The 25,083-nt window shown below is 41.7% G+C and overlaps 1 protein-coding gene across 9 annotated transcripts in view; it reads right to left on the reverse strand.

Moving 5' to 3' along the window:
• Mdr49 (Multi drug resistance 49) overlaps positions 1-25,083 on the reverse strand; it is a 142,588-nt gene that overhangs the window by 48,264 nt on the left and 69,241 nt on the right. For 2 of the 9 annotated variants that reach the window (XM_031983745.2, XM_031983742.2), the window contains exons 2-3: positions 24,292-24,449; positions 23,535-23,798 (exon numbers count right to left, since the gene is read on the reverse strand). The exons of 5 other annotated variants lie outside the window; for them this stretch is intronic. The gene's annotated coding sequence lies outside the window, so the exon portion shown is untranslated. Of the gene's footprint in view, positions 1-8,028; positions 8,295-23,534; positions 23,799-24,291; positions 24,450-25,083 lie in introns of those variants that run through there. 2 more of the 9 variants (XM_031983747.2, XM_031983744.2) reach the window with 1 other exon arrangement.

The following is a 25,083-nucleotide window of genomic DNA, read 5'->3' on the forward strand; positions in this document are numbered from 1 at the left end:
GGAAATAGTTTTACTTGAGTACTATGATGAATAATCAAAGAAACTGAAAATAATCTATCGTTACAATTTTTATAGAGATTACATATCAATCGTATTAAATGCTCGGTAGTTCTAGTGTTAAATTTAGTAGAAATACGTAGAAATATATAAACAACCAAGCCGAACGACACCGAATGCGTCAGACTATACTAGAATCGGCAAGAAAACCAGATTTCCGCTCGGAATTCCCTATACTCCAATTTCTCTCGATTTCTATTGACCCGCTCGAACCACTTCACTATGAGCGTTTCTAAAAATTCAATGAATATGTTACCTAACTATTCGCGATGGAGATCCATTCGAAAAACCATCGTTTCGAGTTCGAAGCGCCGTTGAGCGCGATCGCGGCAGATGCGTCCATAGATCTTTCGCCGGTCAATCGATTAATTAACATGGATTAGCGCGGTGTCTAATCATCGCTTAGATTGGATATCCGGTATTGTAAACGTATGATACAGTGGATAATGACCGAAGCAAATAGAGTTTGTTGTCCGTGGATTATCGTTGCTAATTGCAGTTTGCGCGAACACGAAGCCTCCCACGCGCCGGCCCAGCCCCGCGTCGGATCAACGAAATAGGTGTCCGCAGTGAATCGAACGCGTACAACGGATCGCCCCGACAAATATTGACCGCTACAAATATAGGCCGGCCGGCCGGCAATCAAAACGTCAGCCCCGGCTCGATTTATCGGCGGTCGCGTAAGGTTGGCGCTCGGTTTTTCCCCTCGTCGAGGCGGCGCCCTGTTACGCCGCAGACTTCGTCGCTCGCGCGTCTCGCCGGGGAAAGCTCGGAGAACTGTCTCCTGGGACGTGAGAAATTGTATACTAGAATCTCGATTAACCCTTTGCGGAGCAAGATTGTTTTTAGTACAGAAATTCATAGATTCTGCTAAATTAAGCTGAATACTTAACCCTTTGCACTCGAAAGTTTTTCAATGGAAATATTCAACAGTTTCTGATGAGATATAGGTCACATTGTTTGAAACTAATTTAAATATTTCACGTAGCAATGGAAACTTTAATTTGAAATATTAAATATTCGACTTCATGGTTGTGTTGTACCGAATCATGTGGTGACTGAGAGTCAGCAAAATGCCGACATCGAAAGTTTCTTGATAGAAATATTTAACATTCTTTGGCGAGACAAAGACGATTCTCTGAAACTCAATCTATGGGAAATAATACATACATTGAGAACAAAGCTATCTTATTCTAATGTTTCACGTGTCGATGCCCTACACAAAATTTGATATTGAATTTTAAATTTGACAATTTTATTGGATTGGATCAGTATTGGATCAAATGGCGACTAGAAGCCTCTCGACTGATTAATCCTCTCTGGTACGATTTAATCATGAAGAATTATGCATGACAGAAGGATTTCATTTTTGAAAGAAAACGTGTTCCATTTTATCACAGATTCTATTAATTAAAATATATTCATTAAAAGTAATCTGGCAAGGTACTGCTACCTATTATCCCAATTTATTCTCAATTAGGAACTGCACAGATATTGTACATTTAAGAACATGTTACCTGTAACTTTAACATTGTTACATCATTGTGTATCGCATCGCGTACACGTAGTACATTGAACATTCTTCCAAATGTTGACCAATGGTTCATAGAAACGGTCGTTGCTTACTGCCACGCCCGTATTACACCTTTCCCGCAGCGCGAATGCACTCCGCCATCGCGCATAAACAAGAGTACCCGGCGTGCACCGAAAATAACTGCGTAAGAGCAGATCGCAGTCCGCGTCAATTTGCAAACCTGACCCGAATTGCCTCTCTCAATCGGGTCCTCCATTTTCGGCGCTCGGCTCTCAACAATCGTGACGCTCGTATTGTTTGTTCGAGTCACAATAACACCGCTGACTCATTCGGCGAATATAGAAGCCGGGAGGCATTAGTCAATGTTTAAGTAGGCGCTGTTAAGATAACGAATCCGCGACGATTGACGGACAACCGAAACGAAAATCGCGAGGAAATCTTATCGGAGATACGCATTCTCGGAAATCTCGAGTAGATCGTGGAAGTCGTTCAAATTCACACGATTTCGTATTAATAATAGAGTTATTAAACAATCGGAGGTATTAGCATAATGTTTATCAACGTAAATTTATAAATAGACCACGGATTTCTCTGCGCGTGTAGGAAACTCTAAATTGCATCGATGCAGAGTGCACGCGAACGTAATATCTGAAGCATAGTTCGAGAAATTTCTTAAGAAAAACTTCTATCATAACTTTGTTTTCTCACTTATATCCTCAAAAATTCGAATTCATGAACAGTGTGCTGATAACAACATTAATTTTCAATCTTTACGCTAGTTAACACACGAAACACATTATAGAAAGTAGCCGTGCAGAGTTTCGTTAGTACCTATTAATAACCACCACACCAATGACATTAATAAATTATCACACTAACCCTCCCTTAATACATATTCATCCCCACAATCAATAATTCACCAAGTCAAATAATCCAAATAATCCAAAGAGTTCAATCACCTATAATCACAAACGAGAAAATTCTAAAATTCTTTTCAACGTCCCCTAATTCCAACTCGGCTTCAATTAAGAAATCCTATTATCCCATTAACCCTCCCTTAATACATACTCATCCCCACAATCAATAAATCACCGAGTCAAATAATCCAAACAATCCCGCAGTTCAATCATCCAGAACCGCAAACGAGAAAATTCTAAAATTGTCTTTCCGTTAATTCCACCTCGGATCCATCCAGCGAGCGCAACCCCCGCCGAAGTTCCCGAGGCGCCAATCATTTCGAAATCCAGCTGACATCGTTCCCCGAACAAATATCCATCCCGGGAAACAATCCGCGGGAAGTTTTCGCGCCGTTAATGTATTCGCGCGCTTGTCGCGCGGATATCCAGCGCTCCCCTCGCCCCGGCAAGACGCCGGTTTCTTCTTTTCTCGCGGGTAACTTCGTCAGGGGCAGCGAGCGAGCGCGCGCGCGCGCGCGCGCTGAAAAATCGCGGCTAATGGGAAAAATTGCTAAAGTTACACGGAAAGTTCCGTCGACTTTCGTCGTTTGCCGCGGCACCACCTTTCGCAGTCGCGGAACTCCATTAAGCTCGGAAACTAATTTCCGACAGAGTTCCCGCCTCGCGCCCGTTGCATAATCCTTTTGCGGACCGCATAAATTTCGATCCCGACGCGGACGATCCGCAGCTGCGGGACCGCGGCCGCGGATCGCCCGCCGCGTCGATGGGATTCGATTAGGGCCCCGTGTTCCGGGGTAATTTGATCGGCGAATCGAGCGACGCATGATCGGTCAGTGTTTCTGTGCGCCGCGCTCTGTCCTTGACGTTCAGTGTTCGTAGGTCTGTTTCTTTCTTTTGTACACGTTGTGCTGGGAAATGATATTTAGAGGAACAACAGGATAAAAGGAAGCATAAGGAAAAGGGGATAGTTCTAGAATTCAAAAGGATTTGTAATATTTGCGCTCATTAATTAAAGATCGTCACAAGTGTGACGCGATATAAAAATTGTAACAATTATTCTCAGTTTCTTCAGACGTTCATTATAGTACTCAAATGAAACTATTTTCAAAATCATTTCGAATATTCAATCGAAGATATCAATAATTGCTGAACAAAATCGAAACCAGTCATTTTGACTGGCACGTAGTTCCAGTGTTAAGAGGGAAGTGAACTCGTTTGAATTCTGGATTTCAAGTGCAGTATTTTCAGAACTGTGGATCGCTTATACGTCGACGAGGCTCTTATCTTGATCTGACGGTAGATCGCGATATAAGGGGTCCTAAATTAAACATTCATTCTGCGTCACGCGTGCTGGAGTGGCGTTGAAAGGTTAATTGCGTACTCGTTAACCGTAGGAACATTGAAAAATCGAATGGATCTGATACGAGGACCTTTTAATCGTAGATTTTCTTTAAAACTCCTAAATGTCGACGACAGTAGCCTGTTGGCGTACAATTTCCTTTGCGACTGTTTACTCTTTACTATGTGTGCGATTCAATGAAAGAGAGTCATCAGAAACTCACGTTTTCGGTAAATTCTACCTGCAATTACCTAAAACGAATGGACGAAGCGCACGAAAAAGGATCGCGACGACGGCAAAGGCAAATGTTTACGAATTTCGTGTCTCCCTTGTTAGCGGCGGCGGAAACTCGCCGCGAGTCTGAGCCGAAAGTTTCGCAATCGCCGCGCAATTTGCAGCGGCGGGTTAATTAGAAACGAAGCCATCGGTGGACGTTAGTGGACGACGGAAAAAAAGAGATCTGCACGAATAATACCGAAGGGCTGGTCGGGAGTTCTCGCGATCCACTTTGTTACGGCGCGCCGTGCTAGTTATAATTAAAGAGATTGTCCGTAACAGCTTTGTGGTCCGCTCAGAGGTTCGTTAAACCCGACAAATTCGTTTCCACTGTATTTGAAAACGACCGTCGGGCATAGTTCTCTGTTAGCCTCCGGTCGCGGCCGCTGTCCCGCGAAAAAGCGACTCGCGGAGGTCAGGATGAACCTCGGAACAAAGCTGTCAGCTATTCTCAGAGTAGCCATGAGTAGAATCTTATGTTAATTTTGATTTTAATTCGAACATTGTCACGGTGACTGATGATGTCTGCGAATCGACGTCGAATATAAGAAAATTGATGTCGAAGGAGAACAGTAAGGAGAAAAGTAATTAGAACAGTGTAACGTAAGAATTGTAATACTGAATGATTAACAATTGTTACTATTTATCTTTACTATGACGGAATATTTGATAAGTGTCTATATAACTCGCGACAGTTGAGTAAATTCACATTTTTAGAAAAGTTTCAAGAAAAGCCCATTGAAATTTGACTCGGTTATCAATGGTTGTACCAATGAACTGTAACGAAATGAAACTTCGAACGTAAAGATCCGAACATTTTTATGCACTATCGGAATAAATGGAACGGACAAACCGTACAAAGTTGTGCGCGTGTGAACGTTTCTGTCCGGAGAGCGTTATACAAATGAAAGCGTGGAACAGTAACACGGCGAACAACGATGGAGCTGTTAGTAATAAATTGCATACACGACGAAAAATATTATCCGGCCGAATTTCGACGGCCCGGGTAACGAGTAATAAATGTTCGAACTGGTTTCCCGGTCGGAAAGGGGCGAACGAAACTTTCGTCCGGCAAGCGCCTGCCTCCACCAGTTGATCCGGGCGCAGTCCTCTCTTTTAAATGATTTCCAACGACGCATTCGCAGTAAAGTATTACTTTCGAATTGTCCTCCCGACCTGGAAACTGGACGTAAAAGTGTTTCGAACGATTCGTCGTTGCGAGGGAAACGGAGACGTCAGGTTTCTGGAGGAGACCGGGCCCTGGACGCCATTTTGTCGCTCGAATCGCTGACGTTTGTTTTCATGGCGCGCCACTTCGCCCGGGCGCTCTCTTTCGATTCGGTTATTGATCGTTGTTGAGGTAACAACGCGAGATAAAAGATTCGCAAATGAAATATGGGATTATGAAGAACATGATTTGTTATTGCTGATCTTAGCGTTCGATATTTTAACCTATATATGGGTGACACCTTAAGATTTAGAGCTTCTTGAAGAAGCAAGCATATAATGCTCTAGTTACGGCGAACTAAAGTGTACGTTTATTAATATTCTCAATTTTTTTATTGTGCAAGTTCATTGTACTCGTCGATTGATATTTTGAATGTTTCTTTGAAGTATTCGTAATGTTCGATGATACGAGAATGAAACAACGATGGTTACAGGTTAAAGTGACTGACATTCTTGAGGTATACTTCGAAAGTGAGCAAAACAGCTTCTTTCCCAGTGTAGATTTAACCCGGATGTTACTCTGGAGACGGTGTTAACACTCCAAGTGAAAAGTAAGCATCGGTTGAATACTTTTCCCTCACACTGTATATCTTAGACCGACTCCTGAAGCGAGCCCCGCCGAATCCAATACAAGCAACTTCCGACTGAAAATAACCGCCGCAAACTGCAAACTTCATTTTCTCTTCAGGTGCCTCGACCTTGCTTCAAAATATCGGATTGTATCATAACTCAATAACATCTGTTCCTAATTGTAAGGAAAACTTCTGCTTCTTTTACTCCCAGTTTGCCGTACTTTAATTTACTTCGGTCTACTCCTTTCGTTCTGCCCAATTTCAACTTTCCGAACCGCAGCCATAGAAACAAATCAAATTACCAGTTACTCTACTATCTTTTCTATTCAATCACACGTAACAACGTTACAAAAATAATCCAATATCCCCTTCTCATTCGCGTTCTATTCACTTAGTTCACATTCTCCTCATTCTACATTCCATCTTCATTTAATCACTACATCCAATCACTTCAAAAAAAAATCCCAATCTTCCTTATTCGAATCGCTCAGAACGAGATATAGAACAAGTAAAAACCGAGAAATCAAGAACAATGTCAATAACAATTACGAATACTAAGCTCCAAACTCTACAATCCAGAATCCAGCATGACTAATCAGCACAGTATTCAGCGTCAATCGTCCGGCGATCGAATCAACGGATCGGCATCCTAATATTAACCGTTCTAGAAACCGCAGGAACAACGTCGCCGTCCGTCTGATTTACGAGTGGGGCCGTTTTAACGATCGCGGCCGTTTACGCGGTCAGCCTCCTTGTTATTAGACAGGTCGAAACAGTTCTGCGCCGCGCGATGACGCCGGCGGAGCCTTGAACCGGCCCGGCCGCGCGCCGCGATGGGAAAAATCGGGCTTCATTCACAGCTCACGGAGCTGATTTATCGCGGGGACGATTTTACGCGACACTTTCCCGACGACCGAGCGGAATGAGACGTTAATTCGATCCCAGCGAACGGCCGGCGACGGTCTTCGATATCTGGCAGCGACACTCGCTCCCAATTCCGTCTATCAACCCCTAAGTCCGCTGTTCGTCCGACACGCGAGCCTCGTAAAAACTGGATGATTATTCGACGACGCATCCGATGCGTCTCGCGCGTGAAACTCGACGCGGCGACACTTTTAACCCTTAGCAGTCCTATATTCTATTTTATTGCAACCTCTACCTGTTTTAACAACTTTTTCTATATTTATTTGTGGTATCACAATTGTACCATTTAAAGGTAACATTTCAATGACTCCAAAATATTCTTGAATAAATAGAGCGTCATATTAAGGTGTAACTGAATGAACTATCGTCGACGTGAAGCTCAAAGTGAGAAACGATGAGCACTTCGAAACACAAAGGGTTGACGCGTTGAACGCCGCACGATTTCATAGAACAAAATACTGAATTTTATTACTGCACGTTCATCTAGCTGAATGTCACCGCATTAGGTAGCATTATTTATAGTATAGAAATGTTTTCAAATGATCATCGTTTAGTTGAGAGAACTATAGTGATTTAATTTAGTTGGAGGTCATCGGTGAACGGAGTTGCTTTTGCACGATAATTATCGTTTAACTTGTTACTGGATCGAGTTTTTGGTAGAATAGAATTTTCTAGAGAATCGCGTGGAGATTCTTGTTCAATTAACAGGGTATTGATATCGCGAGTGAGTTTTTAACTGGAAATTCACGAATACTGTTCTTAACTAGGAAATATTTCCGTTTGCTCGTGTCGCAATTTACAAGTAAACTCGTACTCCATTCAACAGTAATAAATCGATTCTATCAAATATTGATTCTATCGATATTAAGCGAACATCACAGGTAAATTGATTCTATCAAATATTGATTCTATCGATATTAAGCTAACTCACAGGTAAATCGATCTCGAGACAACAAATCTATTTCTTAAACGATACAAAATTACCGAAAACCCCAGTTCGATTGAAACCGCATCAAAAACAAAACCGCGCCCCATCGATCCGATGGGAATCGTCTATATGCGTGTGTTACGTGACAGCGAACGTATTAATCAATTAGTAAAGGAATCAAACAGTCTAACTCTACGCATGAACCGCAGCACGCAGCCAGTGAATGATCCTACGGCGATAATGAAAATAGCTACCGTAGTCTATCCGATGACCGCTAACTTCCAACGCTGGCACCAGAATGCGATTCCGTCTAGATAAATCTTTCCATTCCCTTTCCTGGCAAGCGGATCGAAAGAGACCGGCCGGCGGTTAATAGCTGCGGCGAGAAAGGCGGCGGCTCGATCGAATGAGAAGAATAAGAGGAAGATGAACCGATCGAAAATAAAATTCGAAAGAAAACAGGCGGCGCGAATTTCGAGGGAAGTCGGGCGGATATTTCTCGATCGCGCGATCACTCCGGAAATATTCCTCGGCGTTTTCCCGAGGCGGCGAGCGTCTAGAGCGGCGCGCGTATTTTTATATCCGCGCGAGACCGCGACGCTAAATACGCGACGGACCCTGACAGACGAGATCGTCTGCAACCTTGGGCGAGTCTGGCCAGCGACGCCCACTTTTCTGCCAAGTCAATCTCGCGGAAGCTTCTCCGACGTTGGCAGAAAGCGTGGGCTTCGTGTTCCGTGTCCTCTTTTTCTCTTTCTTTCCCTCCGCCGCGATCGCCCAACTATGTGACATTTCGAATGTGTAGGTGGGCAACGCTCGTGTCTGCGTGACGAGGAACTTTGGGGCACCGTCGGTTTCGGAATCAATTCTGCAATTTTCGATGCGTGTTTTTTAGAGTTTAGCGTGGTTTTGATTGGTGCAGGAGGAATGTTATGGTTTCCTGGTAATGAAGATGTTTCTGTGAATGTGTACTTTTTTGGGACTTAGGGCACCGTCGGTTTCAGAATGAATTCTGCAATTTTCGATGCGTGTGTTTCAGAGATTAGCATGATTTTAATTGATGCAGGTGGAATGTTATGGTTCCCTGGTAATGAAGATGTTTCTGTGAATGTGTACTTTTGGGACTATTGGATGAAGTGTGTTAATTGTAGGTTATTGGTTAATTGTAGAGTTTGTAATGAATTGTATACGATGATTGATACATAATACTTGTTTAATAAATTGTAAAGTGTATAGTGGATTGGGTTTTGGACTGTTTGATGGACGAATGCATGGGGAAATGAATTTTATTAATAAATTTACAGGTAAAATGGAAACGTCTACGACGTCTGTCGATGGTAAAAAAGGTGTTTGAGTTTCCGGTGTAGAGAATGGAGACTGATTGAATAGAATTTCCCGGCGCCATAGATGATTTTAATATGTTAACTCCCCGATATTGAATAACGTTTTAACCGGCGTAAAAGTGACAGCTGGAAGCATTCACCGAAAAATGTCAATTCAATTATGTCCACCTAGATTCCGAAAATATCACAGTGTGGACCGCGGTGCAACCCGAAATATCGCGCGTCGCGCAATGGTGAAACGCCGCGGGAGACCACGCCACCGCACGGTGTCACGAATCGCGTTCGAAAATATAGCAATTAAGTTTCGAAATTTCGTGTTTCGTTTCACCGCATCGGAAATAAACGCGCCGTCCGTACGAGAATGTTGCGGGCTGAAATATTCGACGATAATACATTTAAACGAAAGTTCGAACTATAATTAAACCACGTAAATCAGTGGATCGATGCACGCGATACGTTACAAATTACTTAAGAACGAAAATGTTCGAATGTTCTAGTAGAAATCGATGAAAAAAATATCTTTTGGCATTGTTCAATGTAAAAGACGATATTCCTATTAATTATACATTAACACTAGATTAATATGCAATTCCTATCAAAATTGTAACAATAGATTAATTTCAGTTTCTTTATTTTCAAAATCATTTCGAATATTCAATCGAAGATATCAATAATTGTTAAACAAAAGAATCGAAACCAGTCATTTTAACGGGTACGGTAGTTCTAGTGTTAATTAATCACTACAAATTCTGCAGAAAGAAAAATATTCAAATAATCTGTCGAAAGGAAATTCATCGAGTAACGTTCGCTTACTGCTTACTAAAGCTGAAATTTTTCAAAGTGAACTCGATTAAGGTAAATCATGGAACAGAAATGAATATACTCGTTACGGCGCGCGACGAATGGACGCGGGTCTAGGAACAGTTTATCCGACTCCGTCAGCGTAAAATCCCCCTTAAACAGGAAAAACCGGCGTCCGCCGTGCCAAGAACACCAGACGGGAGTAGATTCTGCTTAACGCGGGAGAGAGATAAAAAAGGATCTTCCGGTACTCTGCCAAGAAAAGCATCTGGGAATCGAGAGGAACACGCGGCCGTCTCTTATTCGATACAATCGCGAATGAACAGTGTGGAAGAACGAATGGGAACTATGGCGACAGTGCATCTCGCTTCGCTGCATATGTGCAAGCAATTAACCCCTTGCCGTACAATGAACAGTGAAGATTTCCGGATTAGTTTAATAAACATGAATATTCTTCAATGCGCATGGATCAAAGCAAAAAGCTGTTTTGATATTATCAGTATATTATCTTGAAAGAAAATTTGCACGTAAAGTGCAGTGGACAATTTCTTTGCGTCTCTTCTGAACTGCTGATTGAAACATTAAATGTTTCTCGACTGAACGATGAAACTGGTATACAAAAATTTTAAATTTCTTGGTCCACCGTTCCTGTCGTTTCACATGGAGGCATATTTATCTGTTGACGTTCGGAAGCCATCAATTAGCCGGGCGTAGACGTTAGAAACATTGAACGGCGGGTAACAGTGGGCGCGGGTTCGAGTGAATTTCTGCCGGTGGCGAATAAAGCAGGCTCTTTCAGTGCCGTGCCAAGAAAAGCATCTGTGAATCAAGTGGGACGCGGTAAATGTATCATGCGGTTCGAGCGCCGGTAATTGCGGACAGATTGACCGATGAGGAGAGCAGCTCGGGTACACGAGCGGCCGAGATTAATCGATGATACGCGAAATAATGGACGATCGGCCCGATACGACGGGCGTTGTCGTTATCGGGAGGTAATTCGGCGCCGGGTCCGAAATTATCCCTCGGCTACGCAGCGTATCTTTCCCTTGGAAAACAGTGACGCTGATCAATCGTGATACCGTCTCGCGCTTACACAATATTTCGGAAATGTCGCGTCATCGCGGCGCACGGTGCGACCGAACCGATCTCTCGGCGAAACGCGATTACTTCGAAAGTATTACTGATAAATGCTTCGGACGAAAGCTGTAAGGTATACGGATAAAAATAGAGGTTATGTTTTGTTTACAAATATTCGGAATATTGTGTAGTTTTTCGATTACAATGGATACTTCGCGTCTCGATTCCAACGTTATATAAATGGAGAAACGGAGTTTATTTGAAAATTTGTATTTTTCTAATGAGTCATTTTGTATATAGTACTACTTAGAGATATATTATTTCAAAATTTGCATTTTTCTAATGAAAGTCATTCTATTTCCGTTATGCGAATAGTTGAATTTCAGAGTTTCATGCACAGACGGCACTGAGATCGCCGAAACGAAGTTAGATTTAACGCAAGTAGAATCTCACCGCGAACTATCAATAAAATAAGTTCTTAATAATCAATTCTAAGTATTAGAATACAAAATTTCACTTTCCAAGTATTCTCGGAACAAGAAGAGTCAAATATAATACAATAAACATGGAATATACGACATAAAATGATCGAAAGATGATCGAAAGAGGAAGTAAATCTCGAATAAACGCGAGCACAAATGATAAATATACCGAACGCTTCAAGGCAACGCGTTAACTCCATCGGCTGAATGATTTTCAGGAGGCGGCGTCGTAACGCTAAAATAAAACCGCTCCGTTTGAAAAGCGTCGGCCTCGCGTAGATCCGTGCCCCCTTCGAGCCAAAAATAAGTCGGGATTGAGCTCGCGCGGTTGGAAATTCCGTCCGCGTGCTCGAAATCGCCGCGATATTGCCGCGAGATACGGCGAGATCGATGAGACGCTGATATATCGCGTCGTCGATCAATCTGCAGCTCGACATTCTTGCGCATTTTCGAGCTGCCGACGTTTCCGAGTGCAGCGGCTAGACGAACGTCGGCGCCATTCGATTTTTATGGAGTTGAAACAGAGAGACATCGAGTCCGAGGGTCGACGGGGTCGAGGGATCGAGGGGGAAACTCGGTTTCCATGGGAGAACGTCATCCGATTCGCGAGAAACAGATTTCGCGACGCTCGACTCTGCGTCTGACTAGAACCGTCCGAATCCCCTTCGAAGAATTAACTGCACTCGAAAGTTTCTCAATGGAAATATTCAACATTTTCTGACGAGATATAGGTGATGTTGCTTGACACTAATTTAACGATAATTCATAGATAAATTAAGCAACGGTGTTATATTTATATATTTCACGTAGCAATGCAAACTTTCATTTGAAATATTGAATATTCAACTTCATAGCTCTGTTGTATCGAATCACGTGGTGACTGAGAGTCACCTCTCGAGTGCAAAGTGCAGATTGTTCTGGAATCTACCACTTCGTACAAAATTATTGATAAACAACATTTGTGTACATATCTGTATATAATATGCGAAGACAAAATTCTTCGCTGAGAAGCTATCTCCAATGATAATATTTACTTGATAATGTTTATGATTATCTGCGAGTTTCAGGTGAAGTTTGAAACATTCTGTTACTCTTGGACAATCTTTTTTTATAATAAAATAAGTGTATTTTTGGTAATAATACTATCGTACGTGAATAATGAAGGTAAATAGTAATGACTGATAATTGAGAATATTAATATATTTACGTAAGATTGTAATATATGAGAACATTTGTTTATTGTCAACGTCAATGACTCAGACTCTTCTTTCATAGAGTTCTTTCACTATTTAATATCAATCACTAATATTCTTATAAAAAAGAGAACACGATATAACTCGATTGTTAAAGATTCCTCAGATTGTCTACACATTTCACATTGTTCAAAGTTGTAAACGTCGGAATATTTACGGGCAGGTCGGATGTATCTCTTCCGAATTTCGATCGTCGCTAGGAAAAATAAACTAAAACTCGATTCCGGTCGCCCGACTGGATTTCTCGTGATCGACTCACGACCACCCCGGAATTGCTAGGTCGGATCATCTTTCTAGAGTGTCGTTCTATCTGACGGTGTTCGACAGATAACGCGTCGTAGCAGGTAAAGGAGACCGATTCCTTCGGGGGAGATAACATCTGGGGATTTTCGATCAGCCGGCGGACGGGTGAACCTTGCGGAAGACACTCGAAGCGACGTGGATTACGAATTACGCTCGACTTAACTGAACGCTTCATTATTTAATAAGATCTCCGAGGAATTCTCCAAAAATCATTCCATTAGAGTGATTCACCTAATAAATTGCAGTTAGCAATCTAGTGGTACCTCGTGGTAATTGAAGAAATAAATATCACTAAAAAATAGTGATATTTAGTAGTTATCATTTCTGGTGACAGGTAGTGTATAATGATATTTAACTGTAATAGTAATCATTTCTGGTAACAATTAGATATTATTATACATTAACTGTTGCCAGAAATGATTACTATTACAGTTAAACATCACTATACACTGTCACCATAAATGATTACTAAATATCACTAGACCACTAACAGCTATTAACTCTCTATCAGAACAAGTGTCATTCTACTGACCAAATCAAGTTTACATATTTAAAATAAAACGTGGCACTCGAAGAATTTGATTATACAAGCAATAAAAGATACTGCAAATTTCTCTATATATTATATCATTCAATATCTATCCTAATTTTCTATAAAAATAATTTCCAAACATCCGACAAATCCTCATCTACAAAAGATTAATTAGTACCATAATACTACTAACTGATTAAAATCGATTCAGTCGCATTTATTTAACGACAGCGTGCAAAAGGGCAACGTATTATCAGAAAGGACACGCCAGCGGCGCGTTCTATCGCGAAATCAATAAACTGCACTCGAGTAATCGATACACCGATGGAAAATAAAACGACCGGGGCGAAATCTCGAAAGATACGAAGTCCCCAAAGCTCGCCCTGCGGCGAACAATCCCGCGCGATTTTCAATCGTGGTTCGCGACTTTGAAAAATCCACAGCTGCCTCGTCGATCGCTGCCCAATTTCCACGGCCCCGAGGAAAGACACGGAATCGACGTGTCTGAATTACAATTTATTGTAATCAAACAGCTCTTTTCTCGTTCCGAAACTTTGAATCGCTGTTTCGAGCGATATGACGAGTGAAGATACAACTAACAAAGATCGTTGTCGGTGACAATGAGTGGCCGGGATTATCGGTCGATTCGACGAGTGGCTCGGGATTCAGAGGCGTGTAAATAATCAGTAATAATCAATAGTACGCTAGTAGTGATATCCGCGGTCATTGATTGACAGACTCGATTGGAGGCGCCGAATCTTGCAGAAGAGTATTGAAGTTTAGAAACTGTGAGACTAGAGTTGTGACATAGAAAACGCGATTAAAACTGTAACTTTAAGTTAATACTTCTGAAATCTTCCTTTCATTGCAACTCTACTCCATCTACTATCTTTTATAATAATAATAATAGTAATATACAAATGTAGCAGCTTTGATATAAGAAATTAGATACTTGGACCGTTCGTTTGAATCTTGTTAAAATGTCCTCTCTTCAGAAATTCAGAAGAAAAATAGAAAATTTGAAGTGATGTTCTGAGAATTAGCCTTTGCATGGTTCAAGCAAGATATTAAATGTGTAAATAATATATTAACATTACTACTGCCTTCAGTTTTATTCGCAATTGGGAATTAATCTAGATTTTCCATTCTATCTCCAGTTTTTCCTGAACGAAAACATAATTCCTAATCAGAAACGGGAGCAGTCTCGGTCGAAATGCGGACGGAGGTAATTCTGGGTCACCTTTGTCTACCAAGGAATCGCGCCCCGACGCGACCGGTCGTTTATCTAATCGATCCCGCCGCAGGAGTCGAACCATTGTCGCGAGCGTATCGGCTGAGGACTTCTCGAAGCCACACGGCCGATCCGATGGGGTTAATTACGTAAGCAGGCGCCGCGCGGATCTACAGAAGTGCGAGATACACAATCGTATCGGTATCGGTACAGCCGAAAATTATCGGGCGACCTTCAGCGTCGGGAAGACCACGCTGAACAATACGCTACCAGCGATCGCGCGCGGCGAGAACCGAGGAAGGGTTATTATTAGGTCATCCCATAAGCAACGCTGCTTTTCACTGTTAACTCTTTGCACTACAATGATCTGTGACTCGTGGTGAACATTCTAAATAGAATTTCACTTGCTCAAAGGAACTGAGTAATATTTGTTTGTTAAATTCTAAGAAACTACCCTACAATATAATAATTGACAACAGGAGAATAAAATTTAATTTTCTCAAAGGAACTGAGTAATATTTGCTTGTTAAATTCTAATGAACTACCCTACAATATAATAATTGACAACAGGAGAATAAAATTTAATTTGCTCAAAGGAACTGAGTAATATTTGTTTGTTAAATTCTAATGAACTACCCTAAAATATAATAATTGACAACAGGAGAATAAAGTTTAATTTGCTCAAAGGAACTGAGTAACATTTGCTTGTTAAATTCTAATAAACTGCCCTACAATATAATAATTGACATCGATTGTTGTTAAATTAATCTAGAAATGTTCGTCACGAGTCTCACTCGTCATTGTACGACAAGGGGTTAAAGGACGAACGACGGTTTTCTTCCTGGGTATCGTACCATTCGCGAGATTTCGCAGTTAATCCGTAGCACCGACAAACACGAGGCTTTTTCGGATTTCATACGTAACTCCGATCGATTTGTTTGCGATCGTTAGGGTGGACGATGTCCGCTCTGATTCCCATGTTCATGGACGATTTCGCAAGGGCCCGGCTCGATGGACAATTTATCTGGCGTGCCGATGTCGTTTAATTTATTCGCGCCGCGCTCGTTCCGCTCTGTTCTGTTTATCTCGCGCGTTCGCTAACAACGGAATTTAAGTAATCTGGAAATTACGGTTAGCTTGGAATTTCGTTGATCCGCGGGGATATCGGTGGAAAATCTTTTATTTAAAACTTCGTCATTCTGTGGCAGTTTTAAACGAACGATTGTTCTATTTGGAAAAGGAAACTAGGTTAATACCTTCTAATGAATTCATAGATAATTACATCGAAGCTTTTCTTCACTCGTGTCACAATATAAAAAGATATTCACATAGAAATTAATGATATGCTTATATTTTATACTATATTATACTTAATCACAGAACCCATCAATCCCAGATATAGAATATTTCAAACATTTAACAGTTCAAATCGATTTTTCATCGAATATACATTGCAACACTCCAGCTTCGAAGCTACAATTTTCGCGATTCCTATAAACAAACGAGTTTTCTAGGAACAATAGAAGAAAGTCTACAATAAACGCCCGTAAGTCTAGTATTAACCACTTGGCAATAACGTGTGAAGCACGTGACGAAGATTGTAAATAGAATTGAGCAAAAATAAATATTACTCGAGTCTTGTGAATGCAAATGAAATATCATGTTTCCGTTGACGGACATAGAATGTGCATACAATTTTCCTCTTTCTCCAATACATTATTAATGACAAATTGTATCGATCACAGTTGCGAAACAAATCGTAAGTCTAGTATTAAACAATCCAACAACAAACAGTTGCGTTCCCCGCGCCGCTTGTGTATCATCCCAGAGGAAACCAGAAGTCATTGGACGAGCGAACGAGCGAACCTTGATCTTTCCCACTCGACTGTTTAAATCCCCGTCGAAACGGCCACCGCGTGCTCGCAATCTCCGGCGTACACACAAACGGTTCCACGCCCCTGCCGTGTGAGAGGGGGCAAATCAGAGGAGACCACATCGAACAGGACAGCCGTAACACGCGTATCTTCCTACTATATCAGTCTGGCCGGCCCGATAAGCAACTACTTATCGAAATCGTTGACATCAGCGTTCGGCACCGCGCGTCGGCCGGGGTGGGGAAAGGGGGCCAGTAAACGGCGCCAATTAGCAATCTATCATCTGGTAATCGGTTATATCACTATTGCCGTTCCGATAACGGTCGGCGAAAAGTTCTGCGAGCTGCGCGTCTCGTTGCGTAATCGGACATTTTACATACTTATCGAAATTCGAAGAGTGTTGGAAAGGGGCGTTGACTTAGAGGTTCGTTCTTTGACTCCCTGACGGGAGGAAATGGGGAGGTGAAAATAGAAAGGGGAGAGGTGGGTTGCAGAGAGAGAGAGAGAGAGAGAGAGAGAGAGAGATGTGGAAGTATAGTGAAAGAGATACAAGGGAATGTATGCGACGAGAAATAGGGAAACATGCGGAGGACAGATAGAAGAGATAAGAAGAGGAAAAGAGATAAGAGGAAGGTAGAGAGGATAATATCTTTATCGCGTGTATTACTTAATGCAGTGGTAAGGACGAAATAGAATATAAGAGAGGAAGAGATGGGAAGAGACGATAAGGGCGGAAATGAAAGAAAGAGAAGTATGAAAAGAAAGAACGAAATATATAAGAAAAGAGAAACAGAGAGAGACAGAGAGAGATATGTGGAAATTATAGTGAAAGAGATACAGGGGAATGCGTGCGAAGAGAAATAGGGAAACACGCGGAGGAGAGATATAAGAGATAACAAGAAAGGAAAAGAGCAAGGAAGAGATAGAGAAATATACAAGAGAAAGAAATAATACCTTTAAGAAAAGACAGAGGGAGAGAGATAAGAGGAAGGTAGAGAGATAATACCTTTATCACGTGTATTCCTTAATACAATGGAAAGGACGAAATAGAATATAAGAGAGGAGGAGATGGGAAGAGATGATAAGAGCGGAAATGAAAGAAAGAGAAGTATGAAAAGAAAGAAGGAAATATATAAGGAAGAAATAGAAAAGAAATAGAAAATAATAAAGGGATACACGTGGAAAGGATGTTCAGGGAAATATATAGAGAGAGGGAGAGATAAAAAGGGGTAATAACAGCGGAAATGAAAGGAAGAAATAGAGAAGTACGTGTAAAAGGAACGCAAGAAATATACAAGACAGAGAAAGAGAGAGAGACTTGTGTACCAAGTGCATGCGAATCCACGTGGCAGATAAAGGCTGTAAGACACACGATAGGGCGTTCGCATCAATTGGCTGAATAACGGAACAGAAACGGCTCGAGGTCCGCTGATCCCCTGCCGAGAGCAAGAATGAAAGGAGGGGCGAGCAACGGGAATAACGTGAAAATAACGTGAATAACGTTGCGTCAGACCGACGTAGAGCAAGATAAAAACCGCAATGGAACCTTGAACGCTGCCGTCATCGTGGAAAAAAACAGTGCGTCTTTCCTTCAGAAATTTATTAGACGAGCGACGCTTCGGAATTGACAGTGTTGTATCTTTGTACCGCTGTCACTTCGAGTTTACGCTGCGAGTCGAACGTTCACTCCGACGAAGCGGTCTACTCGGAAATCGTTAAGGAGGTTTCTCGAATAGACTGTAAACAGTGAACAATCGAATGCTCGCGAGATTTGTCAGAAAATCTGACTTCGGAGTCACTTCTGTCTGGTACTGGGTCGATCGTTGTCTCCGACACCTGCAGTCGTCAGAATTTGTTATCATTCGAGTGCCGGGAGCATTGTTCTACTTTTCGAAAAGCGGAAGCCTCGTTGTGTTTGTAAAATGATTCTTCGATTCGTCGTGATGCTGTGTCGCGCGATTCGAACGAGGTTTGATGATCTAGGAATAGTACGTACTTTGTGGATCAAATTGACGAAAAGGGTTAGAAGCATTCCGTGAATCGATGAGAATAGAGAAGAATTTGTTAACGACGAACTCGAGTGATTCCAAATGATATAGAAATGATGATGATCTATTTTATATATCATTTGTATATCAAAACTTCTATTTTATGTATCATTTATATATCAAAACTTCTATTTTATATATCATTTATATAAGTTTCGAATAATTTAGGGAAGACGAAGTGAAAAGTTGCAGTACTCGTTTTAATAAATTAGATTTTAGTCGCCAAAACGCGTGTTGTGTAACAATATCAATACTAAATTTCAAACTCTCGACGAGAAGGGTACGTAGCTTGTTCTACTTGTAAACTTCACGATTCAACGCGCTATGTGGTTTATTTATCCGCGCGGTAACCAACGGAGACTTGTACAGCGTCGATAAATACAAATACCATTAGACGTTGATCAAGTCTCACGAGATGCTATAAATGCACGAACGGCCGCAGTCTAATAACCAGAAGTTCAGAGTTAAGCTTAATAACCTAATAACCGAGTCCAATATAACCGAAGTTCTTCAGACCTAAAGTGAGAAACAGTCGGGGCAGCGTTATAGCGGGCATACCTATCAACGAAGATTGCTCCGAACTTCCGCTAAACGAAGGAATACAATAGTTGTACGAATTTAATATACAAAGAACACACCGGAACTATCCAGAAAGAACGCGAACAAGTACAGGAACGAAACGGATAGCCCGCAGGAAGTTGGAATCCGTGTCTAGCCAACGGAGATCTCGATTAAACCGGCAAATATATAATAATTAATAACTTTGACGCATATAAAGCAACCAGAACTATCAGAACTAATATAAACAATAGTAAAAGTGAAGTATATAGCTCGGTAAAAGTTGAAACTTGCCTTGATGCACCGGAAATCTTAATCAAACCTACAGATACATGATAATTATACAAATTTGACGCATAAAAATCAAGTAGAACTGCTAGAACTATTTCAACCAGTTAACTGTGGAATTTAGTTTGAAAAATCACTCATTGAACACGCATTGAAATCAAATAATAAAGTGTATACTCGTGAAAAGCAGAGCAAATGATCTATACTACATTCTACCGCAAAATTAAAGCAAAACGAAGAATTACATGTTTATCTGGAAAAATGAATAATTGATCCAAGAAATTAGTACCATTTTGCGTTTTAACACATTGAACGCCGGCCCCGCGATAATGCGTGATTTTTAGTCTATCGTTTAATTATGTAACACAAATCCAAAGTAAAATTTACAAAATCGAGTTCCTTATTCTCTTCCGTAACTTAGAAATTTTGGTTTAATCGATGTTTAAAATCGTATCAGTATAATCACCGACGCTCGCGTTTTTCGTAGCTGAAATTCAGCCGGCGTTCAACGTGTTAAAATGACGGTGTATACTCGTGGAGCACAGTTAACGGGTCAAAATGCCACAGACATTAACAACAATACAGTGTCTACCGAACAGAAGTTGAAATTCAGTTCCAGACACCGGGGATCTCGTTTCAGCAGACGAGAAACACTTTTTCCCGGCGGCTGACAGGTCGCGGACACGTCCATCCGCGTTTGGAAAATTCCTGGCGCGCTACCAATTCGCGTCTCCGCGGCCAATGGAGATCAACGGGGGCTTTATTTCGAACGATATTAACAGCGCGCCACGGAGACCCCGGTCAGGCTTCATTTTGTTCGCGATATTAAACGTCGGCGGGCGGGATACGCGGATTTACGCGGGCCGCGGCGGGAAACCGCGAGAGAATTCCGTCCATGTAGGTCAACGAACACGGCTATCCCGGCCGAACCTTGTGCCAGTTTGCAAGCCGCGCTTAATAAACATTATACACGGCCGATGATTATTTTCGGAGCACGGCCGGCAACGGCTCCAAGAGCTTCCCTCTCGCAACCGCCCCCTGCCACGGGCCGATCCGTGCCTTTGAATTTTCATCCCGAGACTTCGATGCAGATGGAACGTGTATTCAACGGGTTGAGTGGCGGAAAATTCTTGGAAAAATTCCTGAGAAAGGCTCCCTTTGTTTCCTTCGCGATTCACGTGAATGGTTATGCGAAAGCAGTAATTGATATGATTAGAGTTAACACTGGAACTACGTTTCGATTTTTCTGTTTAGCAATTATTGATATTTTCCATTGAATATTCGAAATTTGAAAATAGTTTCATTTGAGTACTATAATGAACGTCTGAAGAAACTGAGAATATATTGTTACTATCTGTTATTATTTATTGTTAGATACATATAATGATCTATAACAGTTACTAATATTACTAAATATTTTGATTCGACATTCGACATTCGAAGTACAATTTTTGAGGAAGATGTGTACGTAATATTCTTATTTACCGTGCGCTAGGGGAAGGTAGAGACGAGTAAACGTCAGTTTGAAATTAAAATAGCATGCTGGGAGTGTCGTCTAGCTCGCTTGAAACTACAAACCGAAGGTAAATATTATTCGCGACGCAGACGCCGGTAGGGTTCCGCGAGCAAGAGCCTCGTGGTTCGATTATGATAAGCTCGGCGATTCGCGTCGATCATCGTGACACGCGAGGTTTAAGCTACACGAAACCGTAATCAATCATTCCACGGAGGATTAAATATTTTTAGGTCGGAACTTGCACTTCGCGTCACAAAATTGCATTTTTGCTGAGTTTCATTTTTGAGGTCAGCATTCCAAAGTAGTTTCGACAACTGTGGTGTTTAAATACTAATCACTCAATGCAGGGAATTCATGTTTATAAAATAAAAAATAATTAAAATTAGCCTCCACTAAAATACATCAATATTCTCAAATTCTTATAAACCTTCCTTCACATTGTATTAAGTCAATGCAAAATTTTGTACGTGTTAATGGACAAATTTGTTTTGAAACAAATAACAATTAATGTATATCAAAAATTGTTTTATCTTTTTTACTCAACTTTGGTTTAATTAGAGACCAGATGAGAACTTTATTCCTCATAAAGGAAACGTCAAAACTGCATCACACACTCAAATGTCACAAACATGTTAACACTCCAAATGATTTTGTAATCTACTCAGTAGTAGGCGCCTCTCAGTCGACAATTGATTCGACATAGCAAAATTGTAAAATGTGATATTTAATATTAAACTTTGTACAATGTATCGATATGTAAAATATTCAAAGAAAATAGTTTCGTTCTCGTCAAGTCAGTTCGAAAGAATGTCGTTAGTGTCTGATCAGAAAGTGTTGAATATTTCCAATGAAAAACTTGTTGAGTGCAAAGGGTTAACCTGACTACGGACTTAGTTTTTATTTTATTTTATTTTAGTAGCCCTACAGTAGGTTTAGAGTAGAATCGTATGAATAGTCAGACCGGTACCAGTGAATCCAATCAGAACGTCCGGATCGACGCGATCGTAAGGGCGACCGAATTGACCCGAGCGCGATAGGTCAAAACGCCGCGAACCCGGCTCCCCTGTTGCACCAGCGGCACGTGCACGTTTGACAGTTCCTGCGAGTCAACCGGCGTTCTGTCGTTGTCAGTGAACAAGTCACCGGGATCAACGGCTCGTTGGTAAGCACGTGAAAGTCACACGCGACGAAGTCATCTATCCATTAGCAATCGTAAACGTCAGCAGGCGCGAGTCGCGAAACGGAAAAAACGCGAGTGCAGAAAAAGTACATCGGGAATGATGTATCGGTTAAATCACTTCGATAAGAAGGTATCGTAAATATTAATAAAAGCGAGGCTTCCTAAAACGAGGCAAAGAAGACGATCGATCATCCGAGCAATCGAGATCCGAGATAACAGCCGCGGGGGATTACGCATCTGTTCATTTGTCTTTAATCATCGCCGATTTTTTCTTCGATCGGGGAAATTTCAGCTGTGCGGATCAACTGATCGGAGTGGCAATTAAGCGGTATTGTTTGTATACAAATTGCAATTAAGAGAAACATCGTTGAGTGATTGATTAACGCACTGAACGCCGGCTAAATTTCAGCCACTAAAAACGTGAGCGTCGGTGACGATAAAAATTATATTCATACTTTTTTAAACGTCGATTAAACCAGAATTTCGAACTTACGGAGGAGAATAAGGAATTCGAATTTGTAAATTTTCGAATTCGACAGATGAAGCTAGATTATATACCAATTACTAGAACAATAGAGAAATAGGAAACTACTGAACTCTTGATGTTTTCGATTATGAAAATTCGATCTGAAATGTCGACATCCGTCAGGAAAGGGTTAATGATGGATTCTTTGAGGAATTCAACGATCGTTTGTAGTACGGCGAATCCCGTTTCTGATATCAAGCTGACGCTTGTTGACTCGAGACGAACTCTCGAGAGTAGCTGTCGCTAGTTCTAGTCTTGACTCTGCCTGTTAGAGCAGAATGAACCGTGCGTGTTTCTCGCGGGTACTCGGTGTAATGACGATGATAGCGTTGCTCGACACCGGCTCGAAAGAACAACAACCTCGACGTTCTTGTTCGTCGCGGAACTATTTTACTTGTTAATAGCATATTAATAGTTAATAGCATAACAAACTCGCTGTGATCCAACGTTTTCTACACAGCTGGACCACATACCTTCTTGTATTCTTTCCAATAGTTATCACAGACATGACTGTTCTATATCAAATACATTAACTCCCAAAGAGACAAAAGAAAAATCCCAAACTACGTAATGAACACTGCAATCCAACGTTTTCTAAACAGCTGGACCACCTTCTTGTATTTTTTCCAATCGTTATCACAGACATGACTGTTCTACATCAAATACATTAATTCCCAAAGGTACAAAAATCCCAAACTACGTAATGAACACTGCAATCCAACGCATCCTACACGGCCGGACCACATACCTTGTCAGCGTCTACTGCTTCCAATCGTTATCCCAAATATATCTGTTCTGATCAACGATGGGCCTCGGTGCGTTGACGGACCCCTTCATAAGTCTCCCTCGCGACTTCACCGGGCGTCACTATGCGGGCTGACAGTGCACGCGTTTCCCAACGGCCGTGCACGGGACCACGCTGTCTACCGTCAACCAGAAGGGCTCGCCGCTGGCGAACTCGAGAAAACTCGTCGACCGAAACTCGGGACTCGAATCTGGACTTAGTCAGCTTCTATTGGGTTGTAACATAAACGCTCGGATAGATTCAACGTGTTTCTCTGTCATTAGCTTCCGGAAGCAGCTATAAGTCCTGGATTTAAATCATTGACCCTGATCGTTGACATTAACAATCTACAATTCTATTTCTATCAGTGAAGTGAATCTTAGATCCAAACTAATCAAAAGTAGCTTGTTCAATTTCTTAACCATTGCTTTAAGTACTGGCTGAAAAGCTTCGTTCTCCGGAGGGAGTACAGATAATTAACACTAAAACTACCGAGCAACTGGAGTATCTACTAAGTTTGTAAAATTAGAAGAATGTATTTTCTGAGTAGATGAGTTATTGTATCTAAATAGACAAATTCATGTTACAGCGTTTCGAAAGTCTCGTCCCAATTTCAGTGCTAGCAGACTAAACATTCCAAGATCGGTAGATTCGACTATCCCGGTAGTTTCAGTGTTAAACTCTCAGGACTTGCTCGTAGCGAACCGATTTATGTTACTACCTAATAGTCAGAGGACGAGCTTGATCTCTCGATCTGTAGGATCTGCACGTGAGAAAGCGACACGTCGGGTGCAGGGGGGGTGGGTTTCGGCGCACACGCGTGCTGAATCGGCGTCCCGGTACAGGCGTCCTCTCGCGAGTACGAATTACTGAAGCCACCTGTCGAAAGAGCCTGTCTTTTATACGCTCGAGGTGACATCAACGAGATAAGGCCGGCTCCCGGAGTTTACATGCGGCTGGGTTTCCTCGTAGCCGATCGGTCCGCTCGTGACACTGAACCCTGCGTCCGATTACCGTCACGCGCGGGATTATTATAAATTATTCAACGGATCGGCGACTCCTCGTGCTATCCTCGGATTCCGAGGTATCCTGGGATCCTGGCAGAGGACAGACTCCGTGGCTTCCTCTTCGGATGAATCGGAATCGAGATGAAATCTTCGGATCGATCGTTCTGATTTCGACAGATCGAAGATTCTTGGACTATTCGACAGTTTGAGTGCTCAGCGAATTTTATTGATACAGCAGGACAGACTCCGTAGCTTCTTCGAATGAATCGAAATCGAGATGAAATCTCTGGATCGATTTTGATTTCGACGGATCGAAAATTCTTGGACTATTCCATAATTTAACAAGTGCTCAGCTAATTTTATTGATACACAGGATCGTAGGGTAGAATTTGACGAAGAATGTTATAATGGTTTTAATTAAGAATATTGAGAGATTGGGAGCTTATTGATTAAAGTTTTCTAAGTCAACCGATACCGTCTGAGTATCGAGTTTTTGGATTCTCCGC

Source organism: Nomia melanderi, chromosome 6, assembly GCF_051020985.1.
Source record: "Nomia melanderi isolate GNS246 chromosome 6, iyNomMela1, whole genome shotgun sequence".
Taxonomy (NCBI): Eukaryota; Metazoa; Arthropoda; class Insecta; order Hymenoptera; family Halictidae; genus Nomia; species Nomia melanderi.